General features: G+C 43.9%; 1 long non-coding RNA gene across 2 annotated transcripts in view; it reads right to left on the bottom strand.

The window, feature by feature from the left end:
• The window catches only part of LOC118577816, a 60876-nt gene extending 38776 nt beyond the window's left edge, over positions 1-22100 (bottom strand). For both annotated transcript variants that reach the window (XR_004944223.1, XR_004944225.1), the window contains exon 1: positions 22008-22100. This is a non-coding gene — a long non-coding RNA (uncharacterized LOC118577816). The remainder of the gene's footprint in view (positions 1-22007) is intronic.
• Positions 22101-22368: the final 268 nt, after the last annotated feature.

Raw genomic sequence — 22368 nt, 5'->3', positions numbered from 1 at the left:
GTGTATGTTTGTATAGGCCTTCAAGGTTTACGTGTGTGTGTGTGTGTGTGTGTGTGTGTGTGTGTGTGTGTGTGTACCAGAAACTGACAATGGCTATCTTCCCTGGTTGTTTTCCCCTTTATTTTTGAGTCGGGATTTTTTTTTTAAATTAACAATCTTTTTTTTTTTCATTTTACATACCAAAGGTCCCTCTTTTCCCTCCTCCTGCCCCACCAACCTGCCCCCTCCCTACCCACCCCCCATTCCCTCCTACAAGAAGGTAAGTCCTCCCATGGGGAGGTACATTTAGTAGAGGCAGGTCCAAGCCTCTCCCCCAGCCTCAAGGCTGTGTGAGGTGTCCTATCATAGAAGTGGGCTCCAAAAGGCCTGCTCATGCACCAGGGATGGATTTTGAGCCTACTGTCAGGGGGCCCCTGAGTCGGGGTCTTTTATTGAACCTGGAATCCATCAATTCTGCTAGGCTGTCTGGCCAATGAGCTTCAGAGAGCTACCTGTCTACAGCATCCCCCTCCACAACCATTGGGGTTTACAGATTTGTGCCACCATTGCTGTCTTTTACGTGGGTGCTGGGGGTCTGAATTCAGGTTTTCATGCTTGAGCAAACACTGTACCAACGGAGCCATTTCCCCAGCCCTTATATCCACAGAACTTTAAATTGTCATTATATTTTATTTATTATTATTATTATTATTATTATTATTATTATTATTATTACTCCATTTTCAAGATGCAAATCTCAAAGAAGATACCATAGGCAGCCAGTCAAGGACAAGCAAACATACATCTGAACCCACGGATCTCATGGTTTAACTGGAAATGGCATTATTTTGTACTGTCAAGCCCTGGGTGGGAATTGTGGCCGCAGGTTGACACTTACTGGAAGTGTGAAACATTTGGAAGTTGCTGTAAATGAACTTTTAGGAGCCTCAGTTTTCTCAAGTATAAAATGACGATAATGACACCTATCTCACTGGGTTATTTATAAGATGAAATTAGACAATTTGGGTGAGCACACTTTGAAAGCAAAAATACATTATACGAATGTTATTTGCATTGCTGAGGGGAAATGGTGTTTAGAACATTCTTCTTCACCAGTCCACTCAATTTTCAGCTACATTTTGATAATGAAGATCCAGCCCCATCCCTAAAGAGAAATCAAAGTCCTCTCATCAAAACAAAGCAACAACAACAAAAGAACACTTCAATTTATTATTAGTGTGCATCAGCTGGTTCCTATATTCCATAAGTCCTTATACTGAATCTTTCCACTGCATTACAAGCCAAAAAGAGAGAGGAGAGGAGCCAGCTGGCTCCTGGGGAAAGTGCTTTCTCATCTGTTGGAGAATCTTGCTCATCCATCATAGGGTTTCCCTGGGATTGGATGCGTTTCTCATCTGTTCCCTCTTCCTCCTCTGAGTCTCTGGGTCCTTCGGTCCATTGTAATCATTCCTGACACAAATTACATCCTCTTGGGCCCCTTCCCCCACCCCACCAACTCTCTTTTAAGCACTGATATATTTTTGCTCTCACAACTGGTAACCCCAAGCCACCAAACAAAGATGTCTAATAGCCATTCTTGTTCTGTAACAAGAAATCAATATACTAAAGGAAAATATAGATTTTTTTTTCGGGATGGAACAAGAAAGTTCTAGGAAGTGGAACATCTGTCACCTTCATAGACTGGGCCAAAATGTCTCATAAATGGACTTCTTTCTGCCTTTGATCTCATTCCCTTCACAAGCATTAAAAAGATAAGAGTGGTGACGATCTGTTTTGTGCTCATTTGCTAGAGCCAGAGTTAGTAAGCACATTTATGAGAAAGAAAATAATCTAAAAGCCCATAACTTGAACACATCACTAAGGAAGGAAGTACCATTAGGAGTCAAGTTCATTTTAATCAGTGTGTAAAGACCGTGTGCAGAGGAGGGGGCTCGTTTTCCTTAAAGGTTATGCCAATGAAGCCTGTCCTCTGAGAGGCTCTCAAAACTGTCAGTGTAGGTGATCTCCTCCTGTGCTAGCTGCTGCTCAGACCGCCACCAACTGCATTTCCCCATCTACAATTAGATTTACTACGAGATAAAACTGTTGGAAATGTGCTCAGTTCTGAGAATTAGACTAGTATCTTGTATACTTTATCTCATCCAGTACTTGTAAATTATCCAGTGAGGTATGGCCCTTGAGACTAAGGCAGTGGGGCAAGCAGATGTGAATGGCTTTGTCCAGCACTGTCCTTCTATGAAGCAAGTAGAACCGGCCGCCTACCCCTGTCCGGAAGCCTTATGTGGAGTTCCTTTCCTGTTTCTGGTATAGTTTTCAAATGTCCTCTCCTCATTTGGCTTCTATACTCCTCACACTAACAATTACTTCTATAAATATTACTTTCTTGAACAAAACCAGCACTTTGTAACGAGAAAAGTATCAGTTGCCATTGGAAGTGCCATCATATGTGTGCCTATTCCTCCGCTGGTCTCTCACACAGTTAAATTCCCACCTGGCATAGCCTACATTTTCTTCCTCACCCTGTGTCAGGGAACTAGGGAACAAAACTTGAAGAAGAAAATCACTGGGTTGGAGTCAAGCCTTTGGACTCCTCACTTGCAAGATTAAAGTAACAGCTACTTTGTGAACCTCACAGTCACTGTGAGGATTGGGATAATGCACAGAATAGAGTTTGGGGAATTGCCAGGGCTCTGCCAAGTATTGTTTTGAGCCGTGTCAGCACCTAGCATGTGATCTTGACAAGTCAACAGTTCTGAAGTTCAGTTTTAGCACCCAAAGGGTGAATCCTAACTATATGACTCAAGGGTATTGTGAGGGTAAGGCAGCTTGCTTCTTAATGCTGGACAGTTGCATCAGACTTTCGCTGATACTCATTTAACGTTTGTTTTCAAGGCTGTGTTCTTTCCAAGTTTTTCTTTCCCTCCTCCTGTTCCTCATCTTCTCCTCCTCAAGTCAAGCTCATCCTCAGCTGCCTGGTCCACTTTTGCATGGCTTCTGCAGCAAGGTCACAGACACACGGGGCTCATTCTGCCCTCCCCCGCTGATGCGCCCCACCTCCAGTCTCTGCTTCAATTTCTAACTTTCTCTTCTCTGGAATCGTCAATCTAGCCTATGCCAGAGATGTTTGTTAAAATGCAGCTTCTGATTAAAAGGGCTGGAATGTGGGACTGATTTTGCATCTCTAACTACCCTTTAGTCCTTGGGTCACACTTTGAGAAGTGACAACACAGCTTCTGTACCGCACCAGAAATCACCAAGCCAGCACGCTATAATCCTGTGTCTTTACATAAGGCCCTAGGTCTCTTCCATAGGTCATTGATAGGTTTCTCAGGTCCTGGTCCATGTGACAGAAGCTGCTGACAGACTCTGAAATCTACCCCTTTCTCCATGGTGGGAGAGAATTCCTTCCTGGATACTCAGCTACCTGCTGTAGAAAATGAAGTATTTTCATCTCTCTGCTAGCTATGACTATATGGTAGAGTTTTGGGTGTAGGGAAGAATGCTCTGTGATGCTTTCAGGAAGTATCCTTGAAAAGGCAAGCCCTTTTTATCCCTTTCCTTCTTCCTGTTGGTTGCAGTAGAATCATGGTGATTGATGTTCAACAGTTGTTTTAGGTAACAAGGTGGGTGTGGCAATCATGTAGAACAAGGTCATTGTCTTAGTACTTCTTCTGTTGTTATAACTTAATAATATTGGCACACAACACACACACACACACACACACACACACACACACACACACACACACAATCAGGTGTATTCAGCTCATGGTTTGGAAGACTGGTAGACAAGATCAGGTAGCAATGCCTGGTGAAATCTTTCTTGAGGTGGTGATGCTGCAGAGTTCCAAAGTGACACACATAGCATCTCATGGCAAAACAGCATCCTTGCTCAGTTCTTACTTTTTTTTTTTGACAAGCCCCAGTCCCACTGGATTAGGGCTCCACCCTTGCTGCCTCATTTAACCTCAATTACCTCCCAAAGGTCCCACCTCTAAATACCATAGTTAGATTAAATTTCCACCCTTTCTTAATACTTCACAGTGGTATTAAATGTCAATGTGAGTTTTGGTGGAGGCATTAAAACCATAGCATCTACTTCCAAACTTAAGTCACAGGAAGGGGACATGTAACAACACTTGATTGAGATCTTTGGGGTTCTGTTTCTCTTAGCTGTCAGGATCTCCCTGTCTCTGTCTCCTCAGGAGTGGGGTATGGTTTTGGTCGGTTTAGTGATGCCCAGATTTTTATGTGGGTACTGGGTGTTCAAAGCTAGCTCCTCATGCTTGCAGAGAGAGTACTCTCAGCCCTCTGAGCCAGCTCTGCAGCCCCCAAGTTTAATTCTGTCGATTGTACGTGAGATGAACAGTCTTTAATATAGTTCCTTCTGTATACCTGGGAAAACTCTAAATCCATCCTCCACAAATCTGACCACGCTTATCACAATTGCTCGGGTTCCTACTTTACTTTTCCTCCCCTGAAACGCCTCACACCACTCTCTTTATGACAGGGTCTCATGTAGCCCAGGCTGGCCTCTAATTCGCTGTGTAGCCTAATATGACCTGAACCTCTGATCCTCCTGCCTCTATCTCCCTAGGGCTGGGATTACAGACATGTGCCACCATGCTTAGTTTCCACAGTGCTCAGAATCAAACATACTAGGCCTGTACCCTGCCAAATGAAGGATATCTCCAGCCCTGATCATCCCTCTTTTCTAGGGAAGTAAACACAAGCTGAAAACCGTGCCATGGACTAACCAAAGTGGACCAGGGAAAGCAAGAGAACGTGGCGTCTTGAGTGGTTTTCCTAACAGGCCACTATACAGGAAGGGTGGTAACCTCCACACAAACTCCCAGTTGTAGCTGGAGTTCTTCTCTCCAGCTCCCACCAAGCCCCCGTGGTCCCACAGCCCACTTATAAAATAATCACTAAGATGCTTATATTACTTATAAACCGTATGGCCATGGCAGGCTTCTTGTTATCTACTTCTTCTATCTTAAATTAACTCATTTCTCTTACTCTTAAGTTGCCACGTGGCTCGTGGCTTACCGGTACCTTACATCTTGCTTGTCATGGCGGCAGCTGGCAGTGTCTCTCTGCCTCAGCCTTCCACTTCCCAGAATTCTCCTCTCTCCTTGTCCCACCTATACTTCCTGCCTGGCTACTTGCCAATCAGTGTTTTATTTCTTAACCAATAAAAGCAACACATTTAAGATACAGAACATCCCACAGCACCCAGTGCCAGCCCTTCTTTGGCTTTTTGTTGTATTCACCAACTGTCATGGTGTGGAAACACCTCCACGTATCTCCATAATTCTCATGGATAACATCTGAGAGAGTATATACTTATTAGATGCATCCACAGTCTTCATTCACTCTCTTCACTATTTAGCTTTGTTTGACTTGACAATATGCTCAATTAAAAATAAAGAAATAAAGGGATAAATAAATACAAGAACATCAGGAGCTATACCCATAAAGTCTCACCAGCACAGCTACTCCAATGTGATTTGAATAAGGATGACACCCACAAACATGCCAAGCTGGATAGGGAAAAGCCCAGGAGGCCTCAACCCTCCACAAAGAACCATAGACAGCTGAGTAAAGATGGGACCGGGAGAGGTGGTCCTCCCCAGGGAAGAGCACACCAATTGTCTAGTGCCAAATGGTCAGTCCAGAAAATACTTACAGAGGTAACAAATATGGATTCAACAGGCTGTATTTAGGAATACATGTCTATGTAAATACACATATGCATTCAAAAACAATTGATGGAAACAGAGACCATGAATCGGAAGGATATTAGGGAAGGGTATATGGGAAGGTTTGGAGGGAGGAAAAGGAAGGGAGAGATATTGCAGTTAAAACACAATCTCAAAAAGAAAGAAAAGGAAACACATCACTCTACTGCTTTGGCTGCTGGATAGATGTAATGCCTAATACAGGTCGCCGACTACATCTGGACCAACTAAGAGACAAGCCTCGGAGTCCACCTCTGAGACTTCTCTTGGGTAGGTTAACTGAAGGAGGAGGCCCACTCTAACTGTGGGTGGCACCTTCTGGTGGTGGCCTGGACAGAAGGAGATCTGAGGGAAAAGCTTTTGAATTTTGTCTGCTTGACTTAGTATTTCATGGGTGAAATTATCTACCATTGGGAGTTCATCCACCCTGTTGCTGCCAACATACTTTGTTCATGTCGGACTCTGCCTTCTTTGACCTTCCAATGTGGACTGAAGAGCAGGAATCCTTCAAGCCGTTAGCACCAGTTTGGAACTGCTGAGGCCTCCAGCTTTCTGGACAGAGCCGCTGTGGATTCTCAGCCTCTCCAGCATGCAGATGGTCATGGTGGACTATCTAGACTGAACTGTGTAAGCCAAGTCAACAAATCCCCCTTTTAAAAAATAAATATTCATTCTATGGGTTTTTTCCTCTAGAGCACCCCAATGCAGTGGGGGGAACTCTGTATCACAGATCTGTTGGTGCAGCTACATGGAACTCTGCCAGGGAGGGGCTGATGTTGCCCCCTGTCCCCATAACCTGTGCGCTCACCTTTTTCCTTACCATTTTCCTTCTTCCCTTTGTCTACAGCACGGATGGTGGCTGGCAGTACTGTCCAAGCATTAGACTGAGGCTACAAGAGGAATCTCTTGAAACAAAAACACAGTGCATTTGTTTGCCAGGGCTGTCATAACAAATGCCGTGGTGTGGAAGCTGAGACAACAGAATCTACTTCTTCACAGTTTGGGAGGCCCCAGCTCTAAGAGCAAGGTGTCCACAGGGTGGGAGTCCTGCTCTCCTGGCTTGCGGTCGCCTTCTTGCTGTGTCCACAGAAGCTCTTTCCTCCTCCTGTGTTTTTCTTCCTGGTACCTGGAGTCAACATCTCTTCTTCCTATAGGGTATTAGTTAGGGACTCTAAGAGACCCATTTATCTTTACTTTCTTTTCACTTTTACTTTCTTGACTTGCTCAGAATCAGACAAAGGGCCTTGCATATGCTGAGTGCTCTACCCCTAAGCTACACACTGATATGTAGCATCTCACTCCAGCTATTCCTGTTCATCTATTTTGAGTCTTGTATGGAGGAATTCCCACTTCCATTAAAACAAACTATTCAACTGAATAACTATTCAACTATCTATAATTGATGGTAGCTGCATAACTTGGGCTAACTAAAATATGATCTTAAAAAGCAAGTTCTGGCTGGGCATATTGGTACATGCCTTTAATCCCAGCACTCGGGAGGCAGATGCAGGTGGGTCTCTGTGCATTCAAGACCAGCCTGGTCTACAGAGTGAGTTCCAGGACAGCCAGAGCTATATAGTGATACCCTGTCTTGAAGAAACCAAAACAACAACAACAACAACAACTAAACAAATAAAAGCAAGTTCAGGACAATTTGAGGCTATCCCCAAACCATTTACTTGAGTAATTCCTTGCCTTAAGGGGACACAAGTGAAATAGTATATGTAAGATGATGAGTTTTAAATATTGCCTTCCTAAACTTAAACATCTGAATATGCAGTTTTTAAATAGTAGCATAAACCCTAACATTGTAAGTAAGAACTCATAAAATAATTATTTTCTGAGATTGGGGATTCAAAGAAGATGGAAGAGGGTTTTGACAGTTCTGCTGCTATGCATCTGGGGAAGCTAGCATTTTGAATGGTGTGCATTATTGCTCATTGGCATTTCATTTGGATCCTCTCAGCATCTTCTTGGTAAGTGCATACTTATTTTTATGCTTGGCTTCAATACTGCTGAACCACCTCATAGGAGGGCTTTTCAGAAATACTAATGAGTGTGATTGCCATGCATTTGCAAATCTAAAGTGTAACCAACATGTCCAGTGCAATAGTAATATGGTGTCATGGAGGCTAAAATAATGGCCATTCTATCCAATTCTAGAAGAGGAGCTGAGGGGTTAGGAAAAAGAGTTGGCTAACTTCATAGGCAGGCAGAGCTAGGACTCTGATTCTTTGTATCAGAGACAGCAGCATGACATGATAAACAATTCTAAGTTTTCATTTTAATGTTACTTTTTCACATTGGTTTGGTATAATGTTACTTATATTGAAGCAAAAATTCACTTGAGAGTGTCAGGTACAGCCAGTGTGGTATTTTGAATGTAACTGGCTCCCATAATCTCATACGGAGTGGCATGATTAGGAGGTATGGCTTTGTTGGAGTGGGTATAACTTTGTTGGAGGAAGTGAATCACTATGGAGGCGGGCTTTGAGGCTTCCTATGCTCAGGAAACCACCCAGTACATCAGTCAACTTCCTGTCTACTGAAAGATATATGACTCTTAGCTACTACTCCAGCACCATGTCTGCCTGCATGCCACCATGTTCTCTGCCATGATAATAATGGACTAAACCTCTGAAACTGTAAGAGAGCCACCCCAATTAAATGCTTTACTTTATAAGAGTTGCCTGTCTCTTCACAGCAATAGAGATCCAAACTAAGAGAGACTCCACAGAGAACCAGATATACTGTTATAATGAACAGCCTGTCTCCAAACTACTATTAGCAATGTTATTCATAAAACTTAAAAATTATAATTTATCTTGCTAGAATAAAAGTTAGAACTTTATCTCTCATAAAACAAGGTAGCTTTCGCTATCCTTTGCTTTCCTGCCCATTCATGAACTCAACTGATATTTTGATGGCTACATATGAAAGGCTAGGGGAAGGCAAGAGAAAGTAAGTATGGATAGAGTTGGCATCATACATGTAAACAACAGTTCCCTGTTGGTTTCAGTTGAAGAGAACCAATGATGGACAGGCCTCAGAGAAAGAAGAGGCAGCCTAAGATGAGGATCAGACAACAGTTATGCCACAGTCTACCTTGACACAGGCCTTGAAATGGGGCGTGGGAACTTGGAGACTGACCCCTATAAATGACTGCAGCCCCTTAGGAAAGTGAGTGAGACTTGAGAGGAACACAAGCACCACGTCCAATGACACACAGGATTTGGAGTAATGGGTCAGAAGGGTGAACTTCTACCGTCAATTATGAGAGAACACATTTGTCCAGTGACAAACTGGACTTTAAATTCCCAGAGGAGGAGGAAGGGAAGCTGCCTGGAGAAACCTGCTAAACCTGCTATTATGGAGTAGGTAGAGAACAGAAAGAAGAAATTTGCTGTAGGAATTGCCAGTGAGTCATTAAAAATAATAAGTGGGAGAGGAGGTAGAAACAAGACTGAGAACTCCAGGTGTCCATATTGCCAAAGCGTTGTGCCTAGGTAAGAACGGTGGACACTTGAAATCCTATCAGAGGGCAAAAGAGCAATCCTTCTTTTGGGATTTCTCCAGTGCTGGCAGTAGAACCTTGAGCTTCATGCATGCTGGAGGACCATTCTGCCACGGTCCCACATCCCTAGCAGAAAGTGCAGTCTTTTGAAGTTCACTGAATTTGGTTGGGTGGGGTGAACCCGTGGCCAATGCTTGTTGCATCAGAGACATGCTTCTCTGATGCAGGATGTGAATTATATAGAATGGTACCTAACTCACGGTTATTACCTGAAATGGAAAAACTAGCTCTTAAGCTCTTGCAAATTCCTTGTATGTCACCACCCCTCCTCCTAGCTCAACAAATGGGCTATACTCCATTCAGTTTTCAGCTCAGTGCTCTCTTCTGTTTGTGAGGCCAATATTCACATCCTGTTATCCTATCTCATAAGTACTGATGGGACCTGCTCACTTTTCTCCTTCTCTAAATGCCACCACTTTACCACACTATTATCATTTCCAGGTTTAGTCCAATATATTCCTACCCAGTCTCCTGAATCCAGTCTCCATAAAGTTGCCACCAGGCAGTCACACCCATCCTTTTAAAGCCAAGTGTATTTATATCACTACCTATGTGACACATCACTCTAGGTCAAGACAAAAGGAACTCTTGAACACAGCCTACAACATACACAGGTTCTAGCTCTACCTGATGCTTGAGTTTCATCCTCAATTGCTGAGCTCCTAAAATACGTCAGGCTCCTCATCCTGAGTCTGGGCACTTGCCATTTCATTTGCCTAACACTCTTTTGACACCTTTACTTTGCTAATTCCTGCTTACCATTCAAATCTGTTTACCTGTTGGTTTTCTCTCAGCAGGACTGTATTGAGTACCCTACTGAATACCCCTTTTATATTACATCATCACAATTCATAGCAAAAGCAGGATAAATTGTGAAATACTATACATTTATTAAACAGACAAAACACGTATATCCTACATTTAAAGCCTAGTTCAAAAAAAGAAACCTATCATGGTGTTGGATGTTGATAGTCTGGGATGGTGGGCTTGAGTGTGTGGGGGGGGGGGTGCAGGGCGGGTAGGGGTAAGGCTACTTACAAAAGCCTTTTATACTTTCTGTTCAATTTTCTTGGGAACCTAAAGCTACTTGAAACATACAATCTGTTACTAATTTAAAATAAAGGAGTATGGAAATGCATAACTTAATCAAATTCATGGGAAATAGTGTAATAGATCCCTGTGGACCCACCACCTTAGTCATAATACAGTTGGGGGATTTGGAGTGGCTCATGAAATCATGTTTTTAAATTGACTTCAGATTTTGTGACTGGTATCATAATAAAATTATTTACATTTGGTGGATACGGTGGAAGTGACCAATGACAATCCCCTTTTCAACACAAGCCTCCCATGAGCAGCATGATTAGGACTGTCAGGTCCTTGAAGCATCTGAGTGCACTTGTGCAGCCCTTGGGTTCAGTGGAGTAGCAGGCATGCTGTGCTGGCCACTTCACTGTGGTATGTGGCTGTCAAGATGCACCGCTTCTCTCAAACCTACATGAAAATATGAATTCCCTTCAACAACATTTGCCTGTGTATTTTAGCACTTTTGGACAAAAGCAAAGACAATTACTCCATGTGAGCTGGAAACATGAATAAATGAATACTTCAAAAACAGAATGTTACAACTAGATCTTAAATGTCCCTCATAGGCCCATGGTGTTCCTGGGATGTGAAGGAACCTTTAGGAGGTAGGGCCAAGGAGGAGTTAAGTCCTTGTTGGTGTGCTCCTGAAGGGGACATGAACTCAGGTCCTTTCTCTTCCCATCTTCTGCTCTGGGCCTTTCCACTTTCTGTACTTCTGTCCAGATCAGGCTTTTGTCCTGATCCAGCAAACTCCCATCTGTCCTTCAGATCTTAACTCCAGTGACTCTTGACTGAGGAGCTATGGCAGATCCTCAGACCCTCTATGACATAGAGGACCTTGTCTGTGTCAGGATTCACTGTCAGGGACCATGCAGCTCACTTTGTCATTCTGTTTATAGACTGTCACAGAAAAACCATTGATCTTTATAGTGAGACAGACACTCCAGTGATGAAGTTAAACAGTGACAAACAAGTTTTGTCGTTTGTGAGACCTAGGTTCAAAAGTGTCCCCCAGTTACTGGTTCTGTGGCCTTGGACAATTTCTTAAATCTATGGTTTGTTACTTTTTTCTTCTTTTAGGTTTTGCTTGTTTGATATGAGGTCTCACTCTATAGCCTAGGTTAGCTTTGAGCTCATGTTCCTCTTGCCTCAGTCTCCCAAATACGGGGTTGTATCATATTTTAAGTGAAAATACAACATCCCCATCTTAGAGTTGTCACAAGGGTTATGAGAACTGATGAATCACCTAGAAGAATGCACTGAATGTGTAGTTGACGCACAATAAAGATGTGCAGAACCTATGGCAGGAAGGGGAAAAAGAGAAAAGGAAGGAGAGAAAGGAGGAGTGAATGATTCCCCATGGGAAAAAGCAAACAGAACATCTCCATGACTGTTAAGGCTTCTGATTGAAAGACTGCTCTTTTCTGTGTGGCTGTGACGGAACCAGAAGAATCTTGATGTTCTGCAGTTGAAAGGTGTATGCTTAGACTCGATGTCTCCTGGTGCCTGGAGAAGAACCTGAGCTGACTCCCCACTCTCCTCCTGGGCTGATGCAGTTTCCATCTCCCTGCTTCTCTGTACTGTCTTTGGGCTTATTACCCTTGGTGGGTTTCATCAACTTTATTAATTTGAAAATACACACTGCATATCTCCTGGTGCAGAACATGATAGCCAACACAAACATGAAATAACAAGATGTTTTCAAGTCTGTCTTCCTGTCATTTGGAAGTGAGTACCATTAAGCATGCATGAAGCAATTCTGAGTATGATGAGATGCTGGATGTGGAGGTCACGTGAGTGGACATCTCATCGCTGGAGTGAGGGATCTGCATGATGTATAGTTTTAGCTAAGAAAAGTTTAACTTCTAGTTGTTGTGGATATCGCTCTGTGTAAATAAAGTTCTGATTGGCCAGTGGCCAGGCAGGAAGTATAGGTGGGACAAGAGAGAAGAAAATGCTGGGAAGAAGGCTGGAGGAGACACCGCCACCCGCCACCATGAGAAGCAACATGTAAAGACACTGGTAAGCCACAAGCCATGTGGCAAAGTATAGACTAACAAAAATGGGTGAATTTAAGATAAAAGAAGTAGATAACAAGAAGCCTGCCACAGCCATACAGTTTCTAAACAATGTAAGTTTCTATGTGCTTTCTTAGTTGGGTCTGAGCAACTGTGGGACTGGCGGGTAAGAGAGATTTGTCCTGACTGGGCCAGGCAGGAAAACTCTAACTACAAATGGCGCCCAACGTGTTGGCAAGAGTTTCCACCTAAAACCTAAGAAAAAAGATTCTAAAACGGAGCTAAAAACAGCTTCCTAACTGTCTCTCTCAAGTTAGCAGCAGCCTGCCGGTTTGAGCTACTATGGCGGGTTCCTGGCGTGTGTGTCTGACCTGCAGTGTGGCGGGAATGAGGAGTCTACAAACACTTTACTCTGCTGCATGGTAGATTTAGCCTTTGCTAGTTAAGAAAAAAAAAAGTTTCTGGGCTATGCACTGCTTTGATAGAACTGCTTCTGAGAGTTGATGGTACACATGGCTCCAGACCCAGAGCCAGAGCTGGCGGTAAACTGTACCACCGCCATGTTGGAAAGCTGAGATGGGCGGAGCCAGCAGCCACAACAGTGCTTCAGTCTTACAAAGATGGATACTACACAAAGAATCTGGTTTGTCTTGTCTTTGGGATTTTTAACTACAAAAAAAGATTTGATTATAAAAGCTGTTAAATTAAACAAATATGTAAATTTTAAAGGTACCTTGACTTCAAAATTTGGATATAAGGATATATTGCTTTGAAAAAGAATCTCTGCTTTTGTTTCCACAGAAAGCCAGAGGCTATGGATTTGTTCCAGATTAAGATACATCAGGTTTGATCAGCCAAGACCACCTAAAAGGTCTCCAATGACACAATGACCCAGATGATCCGACATCCAAAATGGTTTCAAGGCAACTGGCTCAGAGGTTTACCCTCACGGACTACTCCATGATCCTAAAATTTTCTTTATGTCCCCATAAGATACAGTGCCCCCCTCCAACAGGAAGTAGTAAAAAACAAACTACGCCCAAATTCCCAGCTGGCTTTGGAGATGGAATTGGCTCACTCCTTCTCTAAACCCAAACACATTGTTAAAAAAAAGGTTAAGAGCTTCTTATGTCCCAAATCAAAAGAGTCCTCTAGTATGGGACAGAAAAAAACCACCATTTTATTTAAAACAGGTTGATTATAAATACAATATCTTTCTAAAAAAAAAGAAGATATGATATAGATATAACAGGATTAAAGGATAGATTAAGAAACTTACTTCCAAAGAACAACAACTTGTTTAAAATGTTTTACATTGGTATATACTTTAGTCTATTGATACAAACTTAAAGTTAATTTTGTTATACTATGTACATATTTCTACTCATGTTTAAGGTATTATGTTTATATAGCTCATTTAAATTGTAATAGATAATTAAAAATAGATTAATAATTAGTCATCTATGATAATCATACTCATAGCCATGTTTGTTAAGTCTTCTAGGTGTACATAGAGATATTTCAGATAGATAGATAATCTTCAAATACTTCAAAGACCTACAAAATATGCCATTTAAAATATTTTTAAAATTTAGACTTTCTAGACAATGAGACATGTCTGCTCCTGGCTGCGATTGTGGGACTGGCGGGTAAGAGAAATTTGTCCTGACTGGGCCAGGCAGGAAAACTCTAACTACATCTAGTACTCCCAGAAAGTTGAACACTGTAGCTGACCCTTGGGGGACAAAAGGGACATGAGGCCCTGCTCCTGCCCTCAGGGAGCTGACTGCCGAGTCTTCAAGACTGGACAATGAGATATGTACAACCTAGAGATAAGGACAGAGAAGATAATAAGGAAGTGCCCAAGGTTTCAAAGTCGTAAATGATATAGCAGATGGGAAACATTGTGGAGTGCATTGGTGCCATTATCAGGTACTATACTAGCAATTAGGAGAAAGATACAATGAGCCAGTTTCCTAACCTCAAAGACTTAATAAAAAAGGCAGAAGCGACATAAGCATAAAGAAACAATATAATCCATCCATTCACTGCTTCTTGGGTATCTATTAGGTTCCAAGTTAAAGAGTAAAATGAAAGGAAGGAAGGAAGGAAGGAAGGGGGAGGGAGGGAGGGAGGAAGGACTGTGGTAGAAGAATCTCAAGTTCAAGGGATCAATGAATAAACAAACCTTTCAATAGCAGGTATTAAATGTCAAAGTAGAGTTTGCATTTCCAGAGTCTAAAGATGGAGGGTAAAGGGTCAATAAACTCTTTCTGAGGTCAAGGAGGCTTCTGAAGGGGAAACACACAAACATACATGTAGAAACTTTTCAAATAACACTAAGAGGTGGAAGGAAGAGTTTTTGAGGCAGGCTGCATAGTACAACTGGGCACAGCTGGAATAAGAAGCAAGTGTGGAGATGCTCTGGAGATGAAGATGCCTTGGCAGAGGGCTTTAATCCCTGTAACTGACAGCACAACTGTAAAGCTGCTAAGGCCATGGTGGGGAACAGATGAACATCCAAATACACCAGGATGTGGGGGGAATGCAAGGAGAGGCTCCCAGTGGAGCAGGTGTCTAAGAATCTGGAAGGATGGATAGGAATTAACAGAAAGATAAAAAGCATTTAATTCAGGGTCTGAAGTATTCCTCAGGGATAATGACCCTTTCCTTTCACTTTGTAAGTGAAAACAATGGAGAGAAGGAATTCCGGAAAGAGAAAACAGCTTGCAGCCAGCTCACATCCAGGTAGTCAGGAGGAATTAGTTCTGGAAGCTCTTGTGTGTCTCATGTCAGCCAAGTCTTTGGCTATCCTGACTACCCACTGTACAGACTAAGAGAGGTGTCTTCCAGACAGCCCTCTCTCCTCTTCATGGCTGGCTCTAGGGTATTGTCTTAGTTAGGGTTTCTACTGCTGTGAAGAGACACCGTGGCCATGGCAACTCTTATAAAGGGAAACACTTAATTGTGGTGATGCACTTACAGTTCAGGGATTCAGTCCATTATCATCATGGTGGGACATGGCGGTGTACAGGCAGACATGGTGCTGGAGAAGGAGCTACTACATCTTGATTTGCAGGCAACAGGAAGTAGATTGAGACACTGGGCAGTATCTTGAGCATATATGAGACCTCAAAGCCTGCCTCTAATGACACACTTCCTATAATAAGACCACACCTACTCCAAAAAGTTCATACCTCCTAATAGTGACACTACTTTTGGGGGCCATTTTCTTTCAAACCACCACAGGTATCCAGACCTTTTTGAGTGTGAGAGACTACTTGTTTTTAAGCCCTCTAAAGCAGTAGTGGCTGCTTCAGGTCCTGTGACAGACACATCCCAGGGCTCTGCCCTACTTTGCTTTCAATTGCTGTGATAAACACCATGACCAGAAGCAACTTGGGGAGGAAAGGGCTTATTGGCTTTCATATCCCAGGTCATGGTCTATCACTGAGGGAAGTAAGGAACCTAGAAGCAGGAACTGAAGCAGAGACTGTAGGGGAATACTTCTTACTGGCTTGCTCTCCTGGCTTATTCAGCCTGCTTTCTTATACAACTCAAGACTAGGGGTGGCACCACCCAAGTGGGCTGGACCCTCCCACATCAGAGTCAATCAAGAAAACAACCCATAGGCTTGCCCACAAGCCTAGCTGATGGGGTATTTTCCAGCTGACCTTTTCAGATGACCTCAGCTCCTGTGGAGTTGACAAAAACTAACCAGTGCTGGCTCCCATTTAGTAATGACCCCAGACCCCGCACTCCTTCTAGACAGACCCACCTCAAGATTTTCTTCCCTACCTTGGGATGGGATGGAGAGGCCAAAACAAAACAAAACAAAACAACAACAACAACAACAACAACAACAACAACACAAAAGCAGCCTGTTTTCTCTTTCAGAGTTTAGAGTTTGCTGAGAGGTAAAGCCAGACAGCAGGCCAATCAAGGTCAACACTTCAATTTTACTTAGTGATGAAGCTGAACTGGACACTCCAAACAGATTTTCTGAAAGCCCTCCCCAATCTTTGATTACCCTGTGAAACCTCTGGATTCCCTACATAAAACGAAAGCTACGTGGTCTCTCATGGAGCAGAAACAATGCCAGTGACTTCTGGCCAGGTGACCCGGTAAGTGACAGAAAAAGGAAGGGTCAAGGTCACTGGTCAGGCTTCCACCCGCAGTGGTAGAAGCTCCATGCTTCTGCCATTCAGGAGAGCGGAAATTCCCTCTCGTTATGGATCAGGAAAACATGAAAATCAGGGACTGCCTTCCACCCCACCCCACCCCACCCCTTTGGCTTCCTTGCCTTGGGAGTTTTAGTTTTTAACAACTGACTAAGCACTCAGCCATTGGCTTCCTTAAGTGGGAAACCTTTATCGCGAGTTTGTATGCTCCTTAAGATTGAAGAGCATCATTCTGTACCTTCCTCTTCCCTCCCTCCTCTCACAGACCAGGAATGGAAAAAGAAGGAAAGGAGGAGGGAAGGGGGAAGAGGGGAGAAGAAAGGAGGAACAAAGAGCATAGGTGCACATTTCACATGAACAGACCTGAAACACCAAAAGTTACTGTTCCTCTAGGTCCACCACCGCAGACCTTGACACAGAAACAGAGACCAGGATTAGGTAGTGTCCATTCTTTTTCAGAGACTAAAAAACAAAAGATACACGCAAAAAAGACTGAATCATGATAATGAGTACTTTTATGCCTCCAAACACAATGGTTGATACTGAAAAAGGCTGAAAGATGTATTGACATTCACTCTATTTTCAGGACAATTAGCAACTAAAGAGAATGTCTGTAGATGGAGGATTATGCATGAGAACATTTTAGATCAATACCTTCAAAACATAAGACTGTGCATAATGCTTACATGCTACTTTACATTTTATTTTATTTCATGTGTATGATCATCTGCCCGCATGTGTGTATGTGCACTCTGTGTGTGCCTGGTGCCCTCAGAAGCCAGAAGAGGGTACTGGATCCTAGAAACTGGAGTTAAAGACAGTTGCAAATCACCATGTGGTATACCAACTGGGTCATCTGCAAGAGCAGCACGTGCCCTTGACTGTTGAACCATCTCTCCCGTCCTGCATAATGCTTTTTTTTAAAATTAGGTTAAACGTTATTTCCTTAAACATTTGCCATTTATTATGATGAAAACTTTCATAAGCTTTTCTTAGAGATTTAGCTTGTTGAGATCAGGCCTTACTCTGTAGTCCAGGCTGTCATAGAACTCACTGTGTAGCCCAAGATGGCCATGAATTCATGGCAATCATCCTCCCCCGGCCTTCCAAGTGCTCGGCTTGTACGTAGGTGACACCAGGGCCAGATCTCTTCTAATAGTCGCTACCTACACTGGTCCTGGTATGCAATAGTACCCAACAACTACCTGCTCCCATTTAACTGTAACTAAGCAACCATGGACCAATGTTTCCTAAATAATTTTATTTAAAAAATCATATGCTAAAATATGAATATAAAAATACCATATTTATCAATGGAATCTATACCAACAAATATTTATCATTAGAAAAATGTTTAAGCTTTCGGGAGGGAGAGAGTGGGAATGAACCCACAGCCATCAGGTAGCTCCTAAGCTCTTCTCCAACTTCATGAGGTCACCAGAGTCCTGTCTTCTATGGCTAACGGTAGAGTCTTTATGCAGGCTCTATCTGAAGACATAGCCTTTGGTCTAGTCTCATTACCCTGCACCCCAGTTCCTAGACTGGGCTCCTGCTAAGTGGGGTTCAGTCCCAGACAACTAGTTGTCTTGCCTGAATTCTGTTTATTCAATTCCACCCTGGATTAACCTCTGGAGACCAAATCCTCCTCCCTAGGCAGGTACTCAAGCACTGAGCTACATCCCCAGCCTCAGAACCTCCACTCAAGGCAGACCCACGTCTCTGGTCTCTTATGGTACTTGCCTCACCTGATGCTTCCTGCCCTTAGCAGCATTCTGTTGCCCCTTCCAGGCTCCCTCTTATTCCTCAACTCTTTGTACCATACTGTGCACAGGAGGGGAGTGTGTATCTCTGTGACCTTCAAGGCCAGCAGAGGGACAATCCCTGGGAGGCAAGAAGGCAGCGTGGTTCAACATAGCTAAGTAGCTGGTCATCGGTTCAAACATCAGGAGGCTGACCCCAAGTAATTTATTTTAGGCATATTTAAGCACAGCACAGTTTGGTCAAAACTTTTCAGGTGATAATGAACCCAATCCCATGTGCACAATAAAGCACATATAAATCTCTTTGAGGAACAAAATAAGCTAAATAAGATCAGACATGACTACATCAAAACTCTTTGTGAAGTACATGTGACATCTTCCATATGGGTTCTATAGATTGACTACACCTTCCATCAAGACAGGTTGTATAGATTGAGAAAAACAAGCTTAGGATAAGGGTCTGGGAAGAGGGTCTCATGTGGCCACACAGATAGCACAAATGTCACTAGGCTAGAACACTCATCTGTTCCCACCCTTCTGGGCAGATAACAGGTATTGCATTCGTTGGCTTGAAGGAACAACCAACCCTGTGTGCTACTCTTCCTGGTTCTCCAAGTGCTTATCTGTGAGCACAAAGACCTCCATGCCTCCTACAATTCTGAGCAAGTCCCTCTGCTGTTTGAGCCTCTGCCTTTCCTTTCTGATTAGGCCTGCTTGATGTCTCTAGATTCCTAGTTCCAATACCAGGATGCTGATGTCTGTGATCAGGCACATTAGTCCTAAATCATCCAAATGAAGATTGACATTTGAGAGAGTCACCTGGGAAAGCTGAATTACCTGCTTGGCCAAGAGATGTTTGATTTTTCAAAAACAAGTTGTTGTTTCCTGAATCTCCTCTGGTTGGATTTTATGGGATTACAGAGTGTGCGGGATAGTTTTATGTCAACTCCACACTAGCTAAAATCATCTGAGAGGATGTCTCCATAAGACCATTGGGAGGCCTGTTCTTTTCTGAAAGGAAATGGAGGAGCAGTGGATCTGGGGGCAGGGGACTGGGGAAAAGCAGAGGGAAGGAAGGCTGGGGTTGGGATGTATTGTATAAGAGAATAGAAAAAAATCAGGCCGCAGGCAAGCCTGTAGAGCATTTTATTAATTAGTAATTGATGGGAGAGAGCCCAGCCCATTGTGGGTGGGGTCATCCCTGGGCTGGAGGGCCTCTGCTCTATAAGAAAGCAGGCTGAGCAAACCATGAGGAATAAACCAGTAAGCAACACTCCTCCATGACCTCTCCATCAGCTCCTACCTCCAGATTCCTGCCCTTTTTGAGTTCCTGTCCTGACTTCCTTCAATGATGGACTACAATCTGGAAGCATAAGCCAAATAAACCCTTTCCTCCTCAACTTGCTTCTTGGTCATGGTGTTCCATCACAGCAGTAGAACCCTAACCAAAACCCAGAGCAACTCAGTACTGGAGACACAACACACCCAGTTTGCATGTGAGGACATAGAAGTTTTGGGAGTTCTGGAAACCACTGTGACCACACATCAAATTACAGGTGAAGCTGCAACCTGCACTCTGGTCTCCTGACCCCTGCTCTCTTGACCCGTGACTTCTCTCCACAACCCATAGAAAAAGGACTTTATGATCATTGACTTTTTCCGAATCGTGGAATCACTGGGAGGCTATAACATCAGCTAAAAACATACCCCCCCCCAAAAAAAGTTATACTCAAAATCTCCATGCTCCAAGGTGAGAACACCTGCCTTTCGTTCACACCCCAAAGCATCTCTCAGATTCCACCAGCAATTCTGTAGCATGACAGCTTTCCTTGTCTTCCAAACGTGCATCCAAACGATTTCTGGCTGTTTCCAAGTATCAGTCCCTGAAGGAACAAGATGTTCCAGGGCAGAAGAGGTTCAAAAGACTGTGCTGTGTACTCGAAAGGCATTTTTCACAGAGCGTTCCACAGATGTTTCCAGAAAGCCAGGGTCTCTGCACAGTGCGGTTTCAACAGGTGACCACCAAGGAGAAGGGAGCATTGTGTGTCCATGCTGGCAGACTAAGTAATCAGTCCCCATTCCTCTCAGACAGAGCTCATGTGGGGCTTTGAGGTGGGGGGGGGGGCATCTTTCTTTTCTGCTGATAAAAGAAGGCACAATTCCAAGCTCAGCAGAAGTTCCCGCATAGCAAACACTGCTTTACACACAGATTTCTGAGACCACCCCCACCCCAGGCAGCTCGGTACTCCTTGTCCACCAATTTTGCATAATCTATGCCTCTGTTTTCATCTCCCCATTTCCCGACACACACTAGGTGCAATCAGAAGGGATAGATACAGAATTCCTGCACTTCATTTTTGTTGTTGTTTGAGACAGCTTCCCACTGTCAGCCCTGGCTGATCTGGAACTCATTATACACACTAAGCCAACTTGGAACTCAGAGATTTGCCTGCCTCCCCGGTGCAGAGATTAAAGGTATGGGCTACAGGCCCAGGCCATTTCACCACTTAGCTGCCAATTTGACGTTTATATTAGTATTGCTGATACAAGGAAGAAGAAACAGCTGCTGAAGAATGGGAAAGAGCAAACACACTGCACGATGTGGCTCACTCTCCCCTTTGAGAAATAAAGGACACTTCAGAGCATAACCTGGTTTGCAGCGAGATATTACTCCCTTAGTTAAAATCTGATGGTTATCTTTCCACTGTCTGCCACTATGTATTTGCTCAATCTTAAGCATCTCTCTAGGCAAAATCCTCTGTGTATGCTGGAAGGAGTCACTCACCAAAGGGCAATTGCTCAGTAATTTAAGGGTGGCTATGGTCTAGATTGGCCATTCAGAAAGGCAGCTAACATCAGGTGCAGCTGGTCACCTTTACTTCCATTTGGGCATGATGGAAAAGCAAATTTAGAACTCCTAAAGCTTTCATTTCGGGGGTTCTGCCCCTGACTACAGTCGGAGATTCTCACCTGTCCTTTTATAAAATGATGCCACCTCAAAGAGCACAGGAAGCTGTGAAAGGCCCTTTAAGAATTAAGGACGTCTAATCTATGCATCTACTTATCTACCATGTACGTATGCATCTAATCTACCTGGCCGGTTCCAGTTCGCCGGAGGAGGCAAGGTAATCATGAATTTGGGGATCTGACAGTAGCGCCTCCCCTAGAACCTGTGCCTAGAGCCTTTTGCTGCCTGGAATGACCTAGAGCTGGCAAGAAGGGGCAGTTTGAATTCCAGGCAGGCTAAAAGGCCTTGGCTGAGGAGCTCTAGTGGATTTCACAACCGCAGGGAAAGCCTTCCCACGGAGAGATGAAGGGGGGGTATGGGGAAAACTGCAATTCTGCAGATTGGGAGAAGAGAGAAGGTGAGGGCTGTCCTGGAAGTCAGGATAGGGTGCAAGAAAAATTCCTGACCACCGTCTGCCTTTGTCGGTTAACTTCGCGACCTACAAATCATATTATCACAAACTTGTACCACAGGGCCTAAGGCCCCTGCACCACAGCTCTGGGAGAATCGCAGGAGGGGCTGCGGCCCCGCAAAGACACCCAGGCGCATGCGCATCACTTGCTCTCCCTCCAAACTCTTTCTAAGCATCATCCGTGGTGCCCAGATCTTCCGATTAAAGAAAATTTCTTTCAGTTTATACCTTGAAGTGATCACTGCTCATCTGCAGCGGTTTCAGTGTCTGTGGTCTGCTGGGCGGCAGTGAAGGAGGAGGGGAGAGGACGAGTCAAGAGGCGCTACGACCTAGAACTACAACTCCCAGCAGACCCCGCGCAGTCGGGCTTTCTGGTGGGCGGGCCCAAGGCCTTAAAGCGGCGAGAGCTCCTGGGTCAGATCTCCGCAGAGTTTGGCAGCCTGGTACACTATTCAGCTCTGGGAGGCCTGGGAACAGAGTCCTTCTGAGTCCTGTTGTCAATGAACTAGCAATCAGTGTAATGGAAAGGACACTATTTAAGCACTCCAGGCCTGTTCTGAAGTTCAATCAGCTCCCCCCTCCAGCTCCA

The sequence above is a fragment of the Onychomys torridus genome, chromosome 2 (assembly GCF_903995425.1).
Source record: "Onychomys torridus chromosome 2, mOncTor1.1, whole genome shotgun sequence".
NCBI lineage: Eukaryota > Metazoa > Chordata > Mammalia > Rodentia > Cricetidae > Onychomys > Onychomys torridus.
The sequence above is the reverse complement of the archived record's forward strand: the minus strand, read 5'-3'. Positions and strand labels throughout refer to the sequence as shown.